General features: G+C 48.2%; 1 protein-coding gene across 5 annotated transcripts in view; it reads left to right on the top strand.

The window, feature by feature from the left end:
* Positions 1-19,914, top strand: part of LOC144734286 (dystrophin-like) — a 636,663-nt gene that overhangs the window by 79,583 nt on the left and 537,166 nt on the right. The gene's annotated exons all lie outside the window — the stretch shown is intronic.

The following is a 19,914-nucleotide window of genomic DNA, read 5'->3' as shown; positions in this document are numbered from 1 at the left end:
ATGAAGCCGGTTGTAATCACCAGCGAAACGTCGTGCTCGATTGCAATTGTTGTGGGTTTACTCGCCATCACACCGATGTGCTGAAGTAATAGCTTATTGGCACGTTTTGTTCACATGACGAACCTTACTAATTGGCTGCGTCGGGTAGTCGTGGGTTAACGACACATTTAGATTTACGCCATCGAACCCAAAAACCTTGATTGTGTTTTTTTTATGTTTTTACCCGCTGTAGTGCATGTAAAGGTAAAGGTGCTACCCTGAAATTGTTGCGAATGCGACTGCTGACGGAAGGTCCATTTCTCGAGGGAGTTCTTAAAGAGACCCTCTGCAGGATTTATACCTTACTCATCCATACTGATCAAGTTGTTCTTCGTGTGGAAAAGGTGGAAGTACCCACACAACACCCCACCGCAAGCAGTCGGGGGTGGGGGGGGGGAGATATTTACGAATCGCACCGATGTTTTCACCGCCCGTCGTCCTCTGAACGTGATTGTAAATTTGGTTACTTTAACCATCGCACCACGGTGACAATCGTCTAATGTAGTACGTCGCCTTGTTTTTACGTCATTTCGTTTATTATTCCACCCGGAGGCTGCCACGTGCTGTGCCATGAGAGATTTGCTCTGCTTACACGCCGCTCGACACTCATTATTTGCGGCTAAACCTGCACCAGTCGCATCTTAACTCTTCCAGTGCCCAGCGGACTTCATACGTTGCGACCACAAAGTCCAAAACTCCAAGGCGGCTGGCAACAAGAAGCACGACTAAAAGTTTAAATTGATGATTCTCTGGAACCCGAGTAATGTTGTTGATAACTTGGGAATAGAGACGTTGGGAGGGGAATTCGAAAGTGGATCAGAAAGATAAGTTTTTCGATCTTCAAGTGCAGTGAAGTGAGTGTGTGAATGGCCTTATAGGCGAGTGGCGTGAGTGTAAAAGTGAGTGGCTAATTCAGCGTGTGAGTAGGCGGGCGGGCGGGTGGGTCAGTGGGTGGCTGAGTGAGTGGGTGAGCATGTTGTTGTGACTTGCCAGTGTGGTGGTTGAACGCGTTGAGGATGATAAACGTTCTTGACCCGACTGCTCAAAGTGGGTGGGAGGAATCGATGGGGCGTGGTTCAATGTGAACATTCACCACAGTAGTAGCTAGAGAAGGGCGATACAGAGGCGACTGTCCGTCTGGTGAGAGAGCGAACCGAGTGGGTTAGTGAGTGCTGGTTCAGGGTGACCTGAAAGTCAGTTCCAACGTCTCATTTTACAGTGGTGTGCTCATTAATACAAAAAAAATCCCTGAAAGCCCGGGAACTTTTTGTGTTTGTTAATCATGTGCTGTTTATCTAAAGAGGTAAATATTTACCCACACTTTGCCAGTGCCTCCAAATAAACACCGACTTTGCTAATTGAATCCATGGCAGATGTACCAGCCTGTATCATTTATGCAATGAATTGCGAGTAATTTTTGGCGAATGTAATATGAATGTCCCCTGTTTTCTCTTTCAGTGTCTCCCACGCTTACACATGCCCTTTCGGTTTATTGTTTTTTGCCCGCATCAGGGAATTTAGATTTCGGAGTCTCGGTCCGTGGTCTAAAATTATCCTAAAAAAGCGGCATATCGTGCGACCCCGGAATTAGAACGTTTCCAGGCGATAGTTTCTTGCGTTTGAGCTGTGTTCTATTTATAACGATGGTTAACATTTCTCAAGCGCAGCAACGTATGCTGGGTTTGTGCATGCGGCCGGCAGGGTGGCACCAGTGATAATGAATCGCACTTCTGCCTCATAGTACGGAGCACCTGGGTTCGATTCCTGAACTAGGCTACCTTTCCATGAGGAGTTGGCACGACCTCCGCTACTTCTGCATGGACTCGCTCGGCGTTCTTCAGTTGTTTCCTCGCGTCGCTTAAAACAAAACCTGAAAAGTTATTGGTATTGGCCGAACATCTCAATGCTAAGGAGTCTCCTTCCAAAAAGGGCCTTCAAAGTCAGCGAGGCCTTCCTGGGTAAATAAGTGACGACAATATGTAAAGTCGTAATTCCAGGCGGTGCTACTTGTGTCAATTCTATAACAGTGCGCGGCACGAACCCACGCAATTTGTGCGTCGTAAGAATGCCTTAATGAACAAATGGAAACTCAAGGACACGCCACAGTAGTTTGAATGTGGTGCGAACAACTTCAAGCACTGGGAACTTGTAGAGAGCGACTGTCCCCTGATACTCGTTGCCCAGAAACATCTCTGAACCTGCACTCCTCCGCATCGCCCGAAGCTCTTGACTGGATATCAAAACTGAGCACCGTAGCCTTGCGAACATTGCTATAGTTTCCACACGACATCATCATCACCATCATTTATAAATATGTGGTTTCAAAGAAGCTCTCCAGCGACGTTTGTTCTTTACTCATTGTGGCTACTCGGGGTTAGCTTGAGGGGTTAGCAGCTTGTGGGCTTACCAAAACTGTGACTGAGACAAGTGCGCGGTGCGGGAAAGAGACGCGGGCGGAAGTGGTAAATAAAATAATGGGGGGGGGGCCACGCGTGTACTCACCGCTCACCTCCTGCTGTGCGGCTCGGTTCCTGACAGGCCACGGACCGGTACCAGTCCGCGGCCCGGAGGTTGGGGACCCCTGCTCGAGAGCATATGCACCTTTAATTCTCGATTGAAAACTCATTTCTCTCGGACTGATTTTTGTGTTTAGTTTGTTGTCCTTCCCCCGCGGCTCCGATTAGCACGGTTGGCTATGTACGGTGCGAAAGAAGTTCAACATGCAGTACATACATGAACGTGAAAGAGAATGAAAAACGATTGTGTCTGTTGTGCGTCCGGCTCTAGTTCTCACCACGCTGTGTGTACGAGGAAAAGCTGCCCGACGCCTGTCACCGGCGTTAGATAATGTACCGACATATTGTGACTTGACTGTAACAAGTTAGAGGTGGGGGGCTGAACCTTCATCCCACCCCCCCCCCCCAATGCTACCGATCCGTAACAAGTGGCGTGACATCGTATTGCAACGTGTCGCTAAACCGTCGCGTGGCGTCGTCGCCATCATTGTGTGAGTGTGCACCGTGCGTGTCCTTGATGTGCAAAGCCACCGACGGCGATGTCACCGATGTGCAACCAGCGCGTAACAGGTGTGTGTGTGTCCCGCCCTCCGCTCCCCCCGCTCTAATTGACCTTGGTGCCACGGTGGTGTCTCCGGAGTGGCGCTGCGCATTCCCGTGGCCGTCGAGGGCCTGCCTAGCCCCCGACTGTCCAAGTGTGCCCCCCCTGACTGACGGGTAGACCCACGTGGAGTCCACGACGGACGGGCTCAGTCGCGCCGCGTGCCGCGCGCTTGACGCTTCACGTTTTTTTGGCTTTTCGTCGCCGAAAAATTTGTTGTCCTCTACGCCAGAAGCGGCATCACTGCACGTGTTGGGGGGCGGTCGGCCTCTCGGATTTTCTTTTAGCAGTGCATTTCCATTCAGCCGCAGTCCCCGTATCTCGTTCCACCGCATCCTCCCATCTCACCCTGGGTCTCCCTCCACTCCTTCTTCTGCCCTGCAGCAGTGGCATCGCCATAGCCCCTCGTCTAATCTCTGTATGGTTCCCCGTGTGAGTCTATGGGTCTATTTGTGAGTCTTTGGGCGTGTGTGTGAGTCTGTGTCTCGATGTGAACCCGTGGGTCTTTAAATCTGCATAGCCCTTCTAATTGCATCTTTCTTTTCTTTTCTCAACACGTGCCCAGCACCATCTCTGTCGTCTCTCCTCTCTCAACCTTCGCGAGAATAGCTCCCCACCCCCCCCCCCCAGCTATGGCTCTAACTACTTTATACGGCCTCCTGTTCCCATAGGGACATTCCCGACATTCCCCAACATGAACCGTACAATTCAGGTCTTTCCCAGAACGATCTCTTCTCTCGCAGTCAGCGACCCCCACCCTCCGCTCCCCGTCTCTGCAAGGAATTAACAGCGCCAGTTGTATCTCGTTACGGCAGAAGTGTGGCCGCGAAATTCACGTCGCTTTAGTCCTGAACCCCATTCCACTTTGATGTTGAGGGGCGGCCGCATCCCGGATTTTTTGCACTCCCCCCCCCCCCCGCCGCGTGAATGCGGCGGCGGTAGCGGTGTCATCATCATCGTCGTCGTCGTCGTCATGATCGCCGTGGCGGCTCCGAGGTGGCAGATCGACCTATGAATAATGAATGAAAGCGTGGACATAAAAGAGTTTTTTTGTTGTTGTTCTGTTGTTTCTTGCATCCATTGCGCTGGTCACATGGGCGAGCTGAGAGAGTGAAGGATGAAAACAAACATTTTCACCCCCCCCCCCCCACCAAAACATTTTTTATAATTTTCTCTCACTTTTTACCTTTTACCTTCTATTTATAAATGTGAGATTCCGTGCCAAAAAAAAATATCTAATGAGCTTTTAAATATCTAATGAGCTTGTAAAAAAAAATCACGATCATAACCGCTCCCGATTTTTTCTCTCTCTCACCTTCCCACGATAAGCCGTACCACAATTATCAGCACATTTTTTTTTTTACTATTATCGTAATTATTATCGAAGCTACGTTTTTTGTTTGTTTTACGTGCCGTTAAACCGGTACGAAGATCGCGTCGCTAAAAAAAAAGTAAAAAATAACGGCGGCACCACCGGGGTGAGAGAGAGAGGGAGGTGTTGCACGTCGTTCCGCTCGGCACAGAATTCCTCCTTAACAAACCGGAATGTAAATAGCGTCCAACATCCCCGCTCCCGAATTCCATACATGGGGTGGGGGGGGAGCTGGGAGAAGAAGCGGTCCATAAGTGAATTGTATCTGGGTGTCTAACGTGTGTGTGTCGCATGGGCGGCGGGAGGTTGGGTGGAGGTGCTTTGCAAACCGATCGGTCACTCGCGTTCATGCCCCCCCCCCAGCCCCCTCAGGCTTGAACATCTTGGCACTTTTGTTATTTCGTTTTGTGGCGCTGCTGCTCCCTCCAGAGGTTTTTGGAAATGAACTTTTTCTATTTTTCTAATTTATTTTCCTCAGTTGAGAAGCTGCCTCTGAGACCCCCCGGAGGTGATCGGGTCTCGCGAAAAAGAAGTCGTGAAGGCACGGCTCTTCGTGAGAGCCCAGTTATATCGTCGCCATCGTGAGCGTGGCCGGCGCGTGTGTCTGTCTGTCGCGCCGTCACATCCACCGCATGCGCAGTATCTGTGCGCTTGTTGGTGTGTGCCTGTTATTTTCGGTGCGTGTTCGCAAATCTGACCTTTCGACACGCGGTCACGTATCCTTAACCGCGAGCACATTCACTTGCAGCTCGGGTAGAATAAAGCATTCCCCCCCGCCCCCCCCCCCCCTCAATGCTTAAAGCAATTCGTGCTTTACTTTTGTTCAGTGACCCGCGTGTATGCGCGGTGTAACGATCGATTCATACCAAGTTGCCTTCGCAGCAGTCGTCATGTTGTGAATATGCACGCATTTGTCATTGAAACTAGACCGGTTTAGAACAAGGCGCAGCCCTGCAATCGCTTGCTCACGCCACTGCTGGCAGAAGTGGTCTCCCACTCGAGGGAGCTGACGAGAGCCCCGTCAGAGGTCACGTGACCTCCCGGGAGTACCCACGCTTTCGGTAGTACAGTACTCACATTCTTAGGACCAACCACACTTTGTATATTTGTATGTTGAACTTCTTTCGCACAGCACGTAGCCGACCGTGCTTGTCGGAGGTGCGTGGGAAGGACCACAAACTAAACACAAAAAACTGTTCTAAAGCAATTAGTTTCAAGCTAGATTAAAAAGTGCATAGCTCCAATGGCTTCCCGAATATCGGAAGGAAGAACGTTCCAGACGACCGCCTTTGTTCGATGGCAAGCCACAAGCCGCTGCGAGGATGACTCCTCCACTACACACAGCCTACTGATCCACTAACTGTGCTGTAGCCGTTTGTGCTTCTTATTGTAAGAGGTGGAGGCAGATTTATGACATATGCCTTCTTTGCTTGAGGCTGCCACGCTGGGAGCTTGAACCGGCCACCGCTGGATTGCAAGTCCGTGTGTGCTGACAATCGCATAACGGCAACATCTTATGTAGAAAAAATAGGGATACAAATGTAGCTTTGGTTGAACGGCAAAGATGTGCTTGCTGCTTGACGAGTCAACGGGCACTCACAAATAGATGATCCTAGCCGATGCTAAAATAAGCCGTGCATTTGAGTGTTTTCCCTTGGGGAATGGGAGGCAAACTATAGTTTCAGATTACAAAAAGCAATGTGCAAAGCACACCTGTGGCTGTTGATCACAACTGTTGATCAAAACTGCGCTCTCCAAATTTCACAGGAGCCCCTGCTGCCCACCTTTCTCGGCTCATAGATCCGGCTTAATTCTTTGTTTGCTTTCAAGTCTGCAGTTGTTTTTCTCTCTCTCTCTCTCTTGTCTATATTTGGGCATATTGTTTTTCACTCGCATTTGGCAAACAATGAAAAACGAAATAAAGAATCGTTTGCCCCCTTTTTTTGTGCCGCCTTTATTGAGAGGAGGTTGGCTGGACTATAATTCATTTGCCCTTTTAATTTATATGTAAATACTCTTTTTGTAGGTGGTATTGATTATTCAATTTCCCCAAGAAGATTGCTTAAATCATTCAGGCATACCAAGGGGATAGTTGCGTTTGCCCTTTTGGAAAAAAAGCATATGTTTTATTTATTCAACATCATATTGTGGTGTTTACTTCGAATGCCCTGTGCATAAATGCTTGCTCATATTCAAATGTAAGATGTGGAAATGTATCCCATGAGGTGAGTGGATTAGTTCAAAAGGACAATTTAGGGGAATGGACGGCACAGATAAGAGTGTTTAGGGCCAATCCTTTGGTGATCCTTAAAACAAATCCATCTTTATTCAGTGAACACGAGTAGTCTTGTTGTGCTATTGTGGCTTCTGAGTTGGAACATTTTTGTGGTCTGTGAAACTTTCTCACAGATTTGTAAGTTTCCTTGGGAATTGCCTCGGCCCACACATCCACGTTAAATCTGTTTCACTTGCTGTGGCTTTGACTAAAACATATTAAGTACCGACACAAATGTGCTTTTTTTTCTGTGGGGAATTAAAGTTTAATAAAAATACATGTTCCAATAAAGGTTTCTTATTACAGACACAGTTGCGTTGGCTGCTTCCGAGGAGTTTTAGGTTTGTAACTTTTACCATTACATCACGTGTTTTTTTTCCAAATGTTGTATTGTCCTGACCTTACAATGTCTACCGTTATGGGGTAAATAAAGAAAACGAGATTTTTTAGTGACACACTTTTCTGAAACGACACTACAGCAGTGTCCTCGGTTAACTCTCTTTATTCCGTTCCACGAAAACTACTGTTAACCAAAATAACTGTACATCGAAGACAGAGAGAGCTGTTTCCACTGCCAAAACAGAACATAAACAAAGCCAGTTAAGGTCTAAACGCTCATAAATGGGCGTCACTGATTGGCTGAGGCATGCTGAGCCCACTTACGAATGCTCGGATTGGCTAAAATTGGCTCCCTGGCATGCACAACGTAAATGTGCCGTTAATCAAAATGTTCAAGTTCGTGGGAAACCATGGGGTCCTACGGGAGGTGAAACGTTCACCGAAAAACCGTGAACCGATGTCACTTAACTGAGGGACTACTGTATTCTGTTTCATACTCGAGCTCATTTCTGTGTGATTGTTGGCGATTCTGTCCGATCTGCGGAGGCCGCTGCCCTCGATGGAACACTTGGGCGCCTTTGGCGGCACAAGAAAGGTGGCACGCCCGGTCAAATGGAAAAAAAGGGCCGATTCAAAGAGTTAAAGAGGCATGTTACCGTGGTGTAATATCCGAGTTTGTACAATGGACATGTAATTCAGAGGTAACCGGTTCGATCCCTTGGCGCTTCCGATTGGCACGGTTGACTCCGTACGGTGCGAAAGAAGTTCAACGCACACATATGTGCATATGCCCACCGAACGGCATAAATGGCACGCCACAGTTAAGTCGATTGGCAGTTCGCGCGCGGCGGGGCAGATTGTGTGGGCGTTCCCACCTCTTCCAAGACAGCGTGGAAGAGTAGACCAAACGACCCGTCTGGACGGAAAACTCTCCTTGAGAGCTCCTTCCGATAGAGGAGGGGGGAGCCTTCCGCCAGCAGCGGCGTGAGCAACAAATCTCAGGGCTGCACCTTTACCTTCGGAAAGGGGTAAACAAAAGAGCACGTGTGGGGCTACGCCCCTGGGAGAGGCCGAGCGAGCATTTCCTCTGGAACGTGAAAGGAAGTTGGGGGGGGGGTCCCAAGCAGTGACCGGTCGGGCAGCGACAACGACGGCTGCCAAGAGATTCCGAGGTGCCCGACCGGCCGGCATTTTGCACTGCTCCGTGTACCCTTCCCCCGCCCGACTTTCCCTCGCGACCCTTGCAAGGAAAAGAAGTGGTTCTGTAAAATAATGAACGGCGGTGGAATGCGCCCAACCGGGGCGGTCGTGGTGGTCGTGGTGGTGTGGGGGGGGCGGAGCGATGAAATTCGCAGCACGTGCGAAGGCGGCTTACGTGGATTGTCCCATCGCAGAAGGGATGGCGGTGGCGTGGGTTGATTTTTTTTTTCTCAATGTACAGGGTGCTTCAAAAAAAAAAGTGAATTTGCAATAACGTCACAAAAAATGTGCCCCCGGGCTCTGAAAACCACCTTGAGAAGATTCCAGGAATGTGTTGACAATGATTTGACTTTTTTAAAGCTATTAACATACATTTGTTATCATGTTACGGTATATTATTATCTGTTATTCTTCCATTAAAAACCATAGTCCCATATATAAGTGTTAACATTTTTTTGAAGCACTCTGTATATGTACTTGGGTGGTTGCAGAGCACAGGGCGTCCAGAGGCACAAGACACTAAGTGGCCAGTGACGGCACAGTTGAAGTCGTAACAATTAAAGAGCTAGTGTCCGTCTTGGTTGCGCCAAGGCTGACGGAATTTTTGAAAGAGAGACCCCCGGTGAATGGAATTCCGTCGTCGTTATCATCGTCGATTGCGGCGAAAACACGCACCTGAGGATCAAATATGTTTATTTTTTTCAAATTTTCTTAAAGTTCACGAGGTTGCGTCCATTCGAATTGTGGAGGGAAATGCGCAGGAACTTTTGCTGCACCGTTATTTGCATTCAAGGCATCGACGGTGGCTCTTCCCGTCGTTCCAGCTGTGCCTGTCAACAAAACATTTGTAAATGGAGCACTCAGACTGGTGGATATCCACATTGTGACATTCCTAACATCCTATCTTTAAGGCATGGCTGTTTAGTGAATCCTAAACGAGTGCCTTGTCTGTTCGAGCGGGTGTAATAATTCGGAGTGGTTCACAAGTCGCGCCACAAACCTTGCCCACCTAAGTTCGATTCCCGGCCACGGGAGACATCAATAGCTAGTGGCATGTCAACCTTTCTGGGCCCTGCCAACCCTTCTCAGCAACCTGCACTGACCAGCGTGGTGAAGTATGGCCAAACATGCCTCTCAATCGACACCCGTGCGAACGAGTGCCATCCAACCAGCAGTGGATTTACAATGGGTTGCAAATGGTTAAGTGTCAGTCCAATTTCAATTACAACATTGCATTAAATTGAATTACATGGATTTAAATGGACGAAAGGGTATAAAATGGCCCATTGTAATGTTGAACTACGTTTGACCACAAATCTCCACTCATAGGCACCTTCACTTTGACCTCCTTACCTCTTGACTGTGATAAGGTTTTCCGTGTTCTCAACAAAAGCTGGAGAGAAGATAAAGTTTATCCTGCAATCTTTGTTGCTTGTGGTGTTAAACGTTGTGCCTCGCAGTGGCGTCTCTGCAGATCTGTGTCAGTGACCACAGATTGAAAAGCCTTTATCTCCCAGTGCTGTCTATCCCATTCAAGATCTTAGAATTGTCTTATCCGTGTCCCCCGTAGCCAAGCCTTTGGTGGCCATGCCACTTGATTTCAATCGGAAGCACATGAGAAAGTCCCACTTCTCAGTCATTGTTTAAAATATATATTAAAACAAATCTAAGTTGGTTTTCTTAATTGTATGCTGTTTATCCTATCCCGGGGTCATGTCATGAGGAGCAAAGTGTTCATTCGGAAACTCTAGCAGTAGCGGCGCCAAGCGATCGTGTTGGAGAGCAGCTCACGGAAGTGGATGTCGCAGAAGTACTTTCATAATCCCTTCAAAGTGACCTTTGTGTATCCACGCACACATGAGTTAGTTTGCTTATTTTCACCACACACCGTGCCACACGATACATTCTCGTCGCATGCCAGGCAAACCGATATTTGTAAATAAAAAAAATGCCAAAAAGTAGAATTTATTGATATTTGGCATAAACTCGCACAATTTGAGAATCCAGTTTTTTCATTGGTGGTGGCTATGTGGACGCGAGCTCAGGATATTAGTGGTGCTGGCTCGGCACTCTAAGCTTTGAGCCACCAGGCCACTTTGCCTTCACCTGACCTTGAATACTTGCGTGAGAATGTAAGATATCTCTCTCTCTCTGACTTCTGAACTTCTTCACCACCAGTAGCCATCGTTCCCGTGAAAAACACTCGAGGGTTTTTGTGCAATGTACAAGGATGCAATTTACATTAATTAAAAAAAAAAAAATTTGACCTAGCCCCTCCGCTGAAGGTTTCAATGTTATGAATGTATCAGATGCAGTAATGCAGTCTCTTTTTAAAGTGCGTAAAAGAGTTCCCGTCTAGAATTTGATGACAAAGGCCTGTTTTCAGGGACTTTGCTTCAGGCACAAGGGAGGGTGCGGGGGGGAGGGGGATGCCCTTCAAAATTCTAAAAGTCAAGTCAGAAAATTTTGGTAAAAAAAAATCAGTGTGTTGAACTTCTTTCGCACCGTACGTAGCCAACCAGTACCATTAAGCCTGTGATCGGGATCACACAGCCTTCCTTTTGTTCGCGTGGGGTCAGGAGCCAGAAAAGAATGCAAATTAGACAAATTCAGATCGTATCGTCACTCATTCTCTTTTGCGCGTACTATTTGTTTTGTTTGAAGTTTGTTCAACATTACTCTTTGGGTCTTTTGTTCAACATTGACTGTATCATGTCCCCCCCCCTCCCTATTAAACAATGTCACGGCTATGGGTTGCAAGACACTGAACTCGCGTCAAATCTGGATGCACGTGACGACACGTCCGAACATCAGGCACATCGTCTGAATTGCTTAATGAAATGGCGTGTGGGAATATTTAAAAGAATATCATTATTTCCTGAATGCATCCCAAAGGGAAGGGAAGCAATTATTCTCCGAACAAACACAAGTAATTTTGAGCCGAACACCTGTCCCAGAAGTATGCAGTTAAAAGGCCCGATCGCGTTAATCTACCCCGTAGTTAGATTGGCAATGAACTAATTTCGCGAGGCATGTAAAATGCACGCTCCTTGTTTGCCTTCCGTAACGCCTGCCGCTCGATTATTCATGAAGCCTCTTTTTGGAAATGTGCAAATCCGTTGTGAATCCCTCCTTGCCGTCACCCACAGCGGTGTCGCCTGCAGCGTTGGACGCGTCCGCAGAATTAACCACACAGAACGACCGACAATCGCACAAACACGCACCCAACGTAGCCGGAACCTTTCCCTCCCTCATCCTCACTCTCTCTCTCGCTCTCTCTCTCTCTTTTCAACCGTCCTCGTTGTTGACTCTCTGGACACATTGCATATTTATGGACCTCGCAGCTTGTTTGGCGCGTGTGTGTGAGAGAGAGAGGGAGTGCGAGCAAATGTGGTGGGACCGGAGGCTTGCCGGCTGTGGGAAAAAAAAAGAGGAGTGATATTTAAGGAGGAAGTTTTTGAGTGAAAGCATTTCCCAAGTCTGCGGCGCTCAAGGTCATTGCCTTGGTGACCGGGTGGAGCTACTCAGCTGTCCGTCACTTGCCTGGGCTGGTCTCTATCTCACCTCCTGGTGTCTATCTCACTCCCTGGTGTCTATCTCCCTCCCTGGTGTCTATCTCACTCCCTGGTGTCTATCTCACACCCTGGTCTCTATCTCTCACCCTGGTCTCTCTCTCACTCCCTGGTCTCTATCTCACTTCCTGGTCTCTCTCTCACTCCCTGGTCTCTATCTCACACCCTGGTGTCTATCTCACTCCCTGGTCTCTCTCACTCCCTGGTGTCTCTCTCACTCCCTGGTCTCTATCTCACTCCCTGGTCTCTATCTCACTCCCTGGTCTCTATCTCACTCCCTGGTCTCTATCTCACTCCCTGGTCTCTATCTCACTCCCTGGTCTCTCTCACTCCCTGGTCTCTATCTCACTCCCTGGTCTCTATCTCACTCCCTGGTCTCTATCTCACTCCCTGGTCTCTCTCTCTCACCCTGGTCTCTATCTCACACCCTGGTCTCTATCTCTCACCCTGGTCTCTATCTCTCACCCTGGTCTTTATCTCTCACCCTGGTCTCTATCTCACACCCTGGTCTCTATCTCTCACCCTGGTCTCTATCTCACTCCCTGGTCTCTATCTCTCACCCTGGTCTCTATCTTTCACCCTGGTCTCTATCTCTCACCCTGGTGTCTATCTCACTCTCTGGTCTCTGTCTCACCTCCTGGTCTCTATCTCACACCCAGGTCTCTATCTCAAACCTGCCGCCCGATCGTGTTTATTTTTCGTATTTATTGTTGTTGTGTATTTTGTGTGCGCGTGTCTCTCCCTCTCTGTCTGCTCTGTCCACTCTCCTCTCTTAATCTCAACATGCTTTCCGGTTACAAATTAAGTCCTCACTCCAATAGTGACACGGGGAAAAACAGAGCAAACGACGGCAAACGGAGCTTTTTTGTAAGCCTCGCACACACAGTCATTAGCGTTTGGCAGAAATGCCCCGGGCTTAGCGAGCCAACCCTGGGCAATCCTAACATGAGACTCGAACGCTGTGTTCTCCAGTCAGTCATGTGTTCTGGACATTGCTCAGTGTGTGTGTGTATACATGCGTGTGTGGGGAGCGGTGGTGCGGTCGTTAGCGCGCTGCGCTATGAACCTGGAGACCTGGGTTCGATTCCCACTCACGGCTAACACCAGCGACGAATATTTTAACCAGTCCTGGGCATCTCCTAGGTCGACTTAGCCTGAAATGAGTACCTGGTGCGGTGTGTAAACATCGCTATTGGGGAGACAAAGGCGGTCGGGCGTGGTGCTGGCCACCCACCCCCTCATAGGTGCTCGCTAACAACACCTGCCCCAACAGTCTGTTGAGGCTATAAACGAGGGGTCTTTGTGTGTGCGTGTGTGTTTATATATTTGCCTATGAACCAAACAACCGAGAATGTGCTGAGCCTCATCGTATCAATGAAGATGTGTAAAATTAATTGATAGTGTAAATGATCCTAAAATGTGGAAGAAAAAATACCATCCAAGGTTGTCCTTACAATTCTGAAATTAAAAATGTTTCAATTCCAAAGTTATACTCATGTTCTCCACATGATCACGTGGATTTTTCTCCGGGTCCTCCGGTTTTTTCCTCCACATTTAGAATCAACAACGTGCGTTTAGATAGTTTGGCCGCTATAAATGTCCACGTGATAAGCCACTTCGTTGGGCTATCATTTGTGGCCAGGTCGCTTCTGAAAAAGAGCTGCATAGCTCAGTGGGGGCCTTACCTGGTCAAATAACAAAGTGATTCTAGATTTGAAGCTTTCGTGACTGCAAGGATTCATATTCTTAGGTTTTTTCGGTAAAGTCACGTAGGTAAAAAATTTCAATTAATAAAAGTAAAATGAAATTAAAATCACGACGTTTCGGAGGCAACAGAAGCTGCCTCCGAAACGTCGTGATTTTTATTTTATTTTACTTTTATTAATTTTAATGTTTACCTACGTGACTTTACCGAAATAACAAAGTGTTTTAAATACAAACTCTCACAGCTAAATTTTTCATTGTGGTTACACTTTTTGTTGTTGTGTCTCTTGTGTGGTGGCAATTCACTCTGCAGCCAAGACAACGCTGCTAACAAGAAAAGGAAAACAATATAATAATTTTTAAAAAGTTTGAAATCCCGTACTCGTGAAAGTAACTCTTTGTAAGGAGTACCATAGCAATTGCATTTCCGTCAAATTAAAGCCCAAGAAATACACACTAGGCCAGTGGAGGTGATTAGAGAGAATTGCATACGCCGACTCAGTGAACCACCCCGTACCCCCCTGCCCTTCATGCCTGTCTAGTTGTTTTTTTTATTCACACCAATTGTTTGCTTTGTGGGGGAGGTTGGCACGACGCTTTTTGATGGCCTAATTTATTGTGGGAAAGAGGGCTAGCTGCCTTTCTTTCAATGTGGGCTTCGGTGGAGGGGTGCGCGAGGCGGCTACGGGCCTCATTCTTGTCGCCAGCTCTTGTTATCTGCCTCGCGCGCTCCGCTCCTCTGTGCTAGCTCGTCGCGTTTCGGTCCCCTGCCAGAACTTTTCCGTTTTAACGGGGAGTTTAAAAAAAACTCTCTAAAAACGAGAGAAATGCGACCCACAATTGAAACGCGAACGCGGGCCTGGAAACGAGAGTCACAGAGGCTTACACTCGCAAGCGCCTTCTTCTTCTTCCTAGAAAGTTGTACGCCTATTTCGCGTACGACCCTTTTTGCCAATCCACTGCTGGATGAGGGCCTCCCATTGTCGTGTGGGGTGGGTCGTGTGGTCGGTTGGGTCATTTGACCGTACTTCCCCAATGCTGGTTGGTGAAGGTGGGGAGCGCAGATGTGGGACAATTCTTCTTTTGTGTTGTGCGGGGGGGGGGGATTGAGCGTCAATGTTTATAAGTTTCCGTTGCGTTTGGCTAGTGAGCCGGTGGATGGCTTCGGTAGTAGCCTCGTGGCTGGCGAATGATCGAACGAGGCAGTGGTGTTACCGTGTTGCTCCCAGGTTTGGGGACAAGACCTCGGTCACACTCTGGGCAATCTCTCCTTCGTTGTCCAATGGTGTAACAGATGAGCCGCTGCTGCCGTGCGATGTGTCGATGCGATTCGGTGCGGACGGAGAGGTTTTGGCAGCATAGAAGTACGGTACAACAATTAATTTTTTTTGCACTTGTCCTCTGCTGAGAAACCTGACGTGCATGGTAGTCACCCATCCAATCCCCATCCAGGCTCAAAGCCTGCTGAGCTTCTGAGATCTTTAATGAGATCACGGACGCATTGCGGCTGATTTGGTCGTACGCTTTGGCAAATTACCGTGGTATTAATGGTATAAAAAAAACGCCAGTCTGTGCTGTAACAGGGTGCATTCATATTGAAATCAGGGTTCCGAATTTAGCTTGCGTTTAATGCACGCTGTATACTGCATGCACTATTCAGCCGGACTCACAACAACTTGCAGCTGCTAAATGTGCCTTTGAGACGATGTGTACAAAAAGCCTTTTATGTTGGGAGCTGCATTTTTTTTCTGTCGGCATTCACCAAAATGAAAGCGGATGTTTTGAGCGTGGACGGCTAGTGAGGGGGGGCCCTCCGGGGGGCCCTCCCCGGTGAAGAGGTGGCAAGCGTCGTAGCCGGAATTCACCGAGCTAATAGCGGTTGCTGTCGGAAGAGGGTGGTGAGCGATGCTTCATTCTTCCTCGCCTTTCTCGGGCCCCATTTCCGAGCCGTGGGGTGCCCTTGAGTACGGGTGCCACCGCTGAGCGTATCCTTTGAGTGGGGCAGTGTCCCGCGCTAATGCGCAAAGGCACATTTTAACCCTTCAGCGGCCAGTGGCTCCTCGCGCCGCCGCCCCACGCTACTTGCGTGGGAATCCGGCTCCCGTTTTTCACTCGCCGTTGCCTGGTGCCGCGTCCCACAAGTGCCCCATGATGATGCAGCAGGTACGCGGCGCAGCAAAGTGCCGCCCTGTGTGTGCGTTTTTCACGCTGCCCGCGGTGGCGTAGTGGTTGGCAGCGCACTGTGGACTCGCATACCAGAGGCCGACGGTTCGATTCCATCTCCCGGCGCCGCAGTTGAAGCAATCGCGTACTTTTTTTTTTGAAGTCCTTCCACCGCTCTCTGCCAAGGAGCGTGAGTGGGTACCGCCGCAGTTAGTCCACCGCTAGGTCGTGTGTGGTGGGGTAAAGTGCGGGCGCTTCCACCTCCATCCAAGACGTGTGACCAGTTGTGGAAGAGTAGGCCAACATACCCCTCCAGAGGGGCTCGTGCCGAGTGGAGGCCTTTCCACCGGCAGGTTGAAAACTCATTTGTCGAGATTGAAAACTAATTTCTTTTTAACTGCTTTTGGTATTTAGTTTGTTGTCCTTCCCCCACATCTCCTATGATCACGGTTGGCTACGTGCGGTGCGAAAGAAGTTCAACGTACATGCGTACAACATACTGTACATATAGGGGCGAGCAGGTAATTGCAGGGCTGCACATTTACCGTTCACTTCAGATTTTTTTCCTCCTTCGATTGATGATGGTAAAGGAGGCTAGAAAGGCGAGCACGTTCTAATCTGTGGGCTTGTGTCCCCGGAGGCCGGAGTTTCTTCAGAACAAAGCCCGTCGTTGTCCGCATCGTCGGGCGCGATATTCAGGCACGTTTGAAATTCAGCGTCTCATCTCCCCCCCCCCCGCTGTTTATTGCCGCACCAACCCAGGATTACATAACGCGCCCGACGAAACCGTAATGCAGCTGGGGTTGCCGCTATCCGTGGTAGGAAAAAAACCGGCGAATCATAATAATACCTCGCAACACTCAGCGGAGGGGAGAACCGCTGCTCAATGTAAATGCATCGTTTTGAGTGACAAATGATGTCCAGGGAAGACTCGTGGTTTCAGCGGGATGTCTGCCTGAAAAGGATGATGAACCTGGCAAACCCAGGACAGGTGGCGACCCTAAATGTTGGCCGCGTACGGAAGAGCACCGGCACGGTGGTGAAAGCCCAGCGGTGGGAACGGTACGTTGAGGTGTTGTGGTGCATCGCGATGGATGGCCTTGAAGGCATCTTAGGGAAGATGGGAAGGAAGGTCAGTGGAATGATCTCCTTGAGCACAAATTAATCTCCCTGCCGGATCCATCGAGAGCCAAGAGGTCCTTTGTTGTTTTTGTTAACAGAAGCGTGGGTCAATCTGCAACAAATTCAATAAATACGAGCAAATCACTCTCCCCGATCTTATCAGATCTTGGAAGCTAAGCAGCAACGAGCCTGGTTTGGTGACTGGCAGTGCACAGCAGGTATCGTAGGATCACTTTTGTCCTGAATTTACAGAGCGCCACCATTGGGCGAGAAAGTGGAAGAAAGCCCCCAGCGCGCGGAGTGAAACATCGGAACGACGCGGCCCGAAACAACAATTCGAGAACCCGTCGCGACGGCTAAATTACCTCTCCGGCTTCCAGTCATTTTACTCTTGGCGTCCTCTCTGTCCCTCCCAGGGCTCCAGTGCTCCTGCTGAGTGCATTGTGCCCGCGGCGTTCCCAGTTGCCACCCTTGCCACTTCATCAACCCAAACCCCCCGCGCTCGTTTATCCGATTGCCGGGCGGCGTTCGTACGCGGCGCAGGTTTATTCGGGCTCGTCGCGAGCGCTCCGAATAGGAACCCCCCCGACCCCAACACCAATCCCGTGCAACCCGGGTCACGGAGCGACGCTATCGTGTGTTTATCTCTTCGTGCTCTTTGTTTTGGTGCTATTGCTTTGTTTGTTTATAAATGTTTTATTTTGCCTTTGGTAGTCGTAGGGGTTGTCATTGTGGCTTCTTTCGCGCCGTGCGTAGCCAACCGCGTATATGTGATTTGGTCCTCGTAAATTTAATTGATGTACAGCGTTGTAGGATGAATGACGCTACTGTATATAAAATGAAAAAAATTAAAGAATTATTATAAATATATCTCTCTGCCGTGCACGGAGCATGTCTTGTGTTGCCTCTGAAACGTCGTGATTTTTATTTTATTTTTATTTTACTTTCATTAATTTGAATTTGATTTTTTACCTACGTGACTTTACCGAAAAAACCTAAGAATATGAATCCTTGCAGTCACGAAAGCTTCAAATCTAGAAGGATGTCTTAAGTTGGCACGAGCTCTCTTACCCATGCTGTGCGATTGTTATTTAAAGTTAATGTCTCTTAAACTACTGTCGCTTTGGTGATGACGCGATCGCACGTGCTGTCACCAGAAGCACACCGTTAATGGGACGTCGTGTCTTAGCTGCTCATCTTGGCAAAAAATAATTAGGAGGAATCTTGTGAGCTTTCAAGGGAAATCGGTGTTCCTGTCTCTCTCCGTTGGTGTGGATGTGTGCAGAACGCTGTCTTCTTGGTTTGCTTGGGGAGCGGTGGCGTAGTGATGATTGTATGCATCGGTTCTGCCCCTCCCCCCCTAGGTCGACTCAGCCTCAAATTAGTACCTGGTGCGGTGTAAACATCGCCACTAGAGAGACAGAGGCAGCCAGGCGTGGGGTTGGCCACCCACCCCCTCATGTTTTGTTTCGGCCTTCATAGGTGCTCGCTAACAGCACTTGCCCCAACAGTCTGTTAAGGCTACACGGGGGATCTTTGTCTTGTTTTGCACACCAAGCCTTGCTTTTCGCTAATCACTCGCACGCAAAAAGGTATGCTACTCACACACAGCATAACAAAATGCATGCGTCTCTTACATTGTATTAAACTAAATCAATTTAGGACACAATGAATGACTTGCATATGACACATTCCATTCAGTGACTTACAGTTACAATCTGGAGGTTGCTGTAAAAGCTTTGCATTAATCACCACTGACAATGCTGGAAGATACCGTTTAATAAAATGGTGAGTGACAACAATTCTTTTTGTTTATTAAATCAGAGCAATTTTTCTTCAAGGACAGCTATTCTTCCTGCTTCTCATCATGAATGCCAACTTATTCATTTAATTTTATCGCATTGCTAAGTAAGAGTTCATAGGGTGCATAATTATACAGAGTGTTCAGCAATAAATGCCTCGACCAAAGTTATCATTGCATTGCATCTCCACATTTTTTCAGGAAAAACAGTTTGAACGTCAAATCGTGTTATCGCATTGTCCGAGTATTAATGCAGAACGAAGTTGCATATCCAACCGTCACATATCAGCCTCGACCAATTGACCGCCCGCGCCCAGTGCAGTACGTTGGCGTACCTGTCGCTTGCCATCGATGTTCGCATAATCCGACCTTTTCACACTCGGCATTGTGGTCCCTAAACTGGCGTAGCAGCGATGCGTTTGCCCCGCGATTCAAGGGACATGCGTTTTGTCGTGCAAGTAAATCCGCTGCGCGATATCAGATGTAACGTAAAGTGGCGATTTCTGCAAACCGGATGCAGCAAAATAAGTCGAACGTGATTCGCTGCTCAAATGAGAAGTTGAGGTTGTCAATTTTAAATTGAGTCACTGCAGCGCAGAGTCAGTGGAGGATATTTCACATTTTCTTGGTTCTTTCGGTAAAGTCACGTAGAAGGGAAACAATAAATAATAAAAATAAAACATAATAAAATAATTCTCACGACGTTTCGGACAGAACGCAAGCAGCCGTCCTCAGGTGAAGACAGCGTCTTGCCGACAGACCTGTTCTTCACCTGAGGACGGCTGCTTGCGTTGTGGCCGAAACGTCGTGAGAATTATTTTATTATGTTTTATTTTTATTATTTTATTGTTTCTCTTCTACGTGACTTTATCGAAAGAACCAATAAAATGAATCCCTGCAGTCACGAAAGCTTTAAATCGATAGATATTTCACATTCTGACGGTGGAGGTAAGTCTATCTGTAGAACAGCCACTGGTTGACTTTCACACAGTGGTTTTCACTTTATTTGCCCCAAAGGGGGATGATGGGCTGAGTCAACCACCCTTCAACCAGGAATTGAATATAACATCGATTTCAAAAGATTTCTAGCCAAATGATGGATTAAATCCTTTTTTCTCAACGAGAAAAAACCCCCCCCCAATGCTATGCTTGATTATTTTTCAGTTTTGTACTTGATTTATATACGTGCTACTCTCAGTGCTTACTCAAG

The sequence above is a fragment of the Lampetra planeri genome, chromosome 50 (assembly GCF_965212315.1).
Source record: "Lampetra planeri chromosome 50, kcLamPlan1.2.h2, whole genome shotgun sequence".
NCBI classification, from domain to species: domain Eukaryota; kingdom Metazoa; phylum Chordata; class Hyperoartia; order Petromyzontiformes; family Petromyzontidae; genus Lampetra; species Lampetra planeri.
This window is presented reverse-complemented; position numbering and strand designations above follow the sequence as displayed.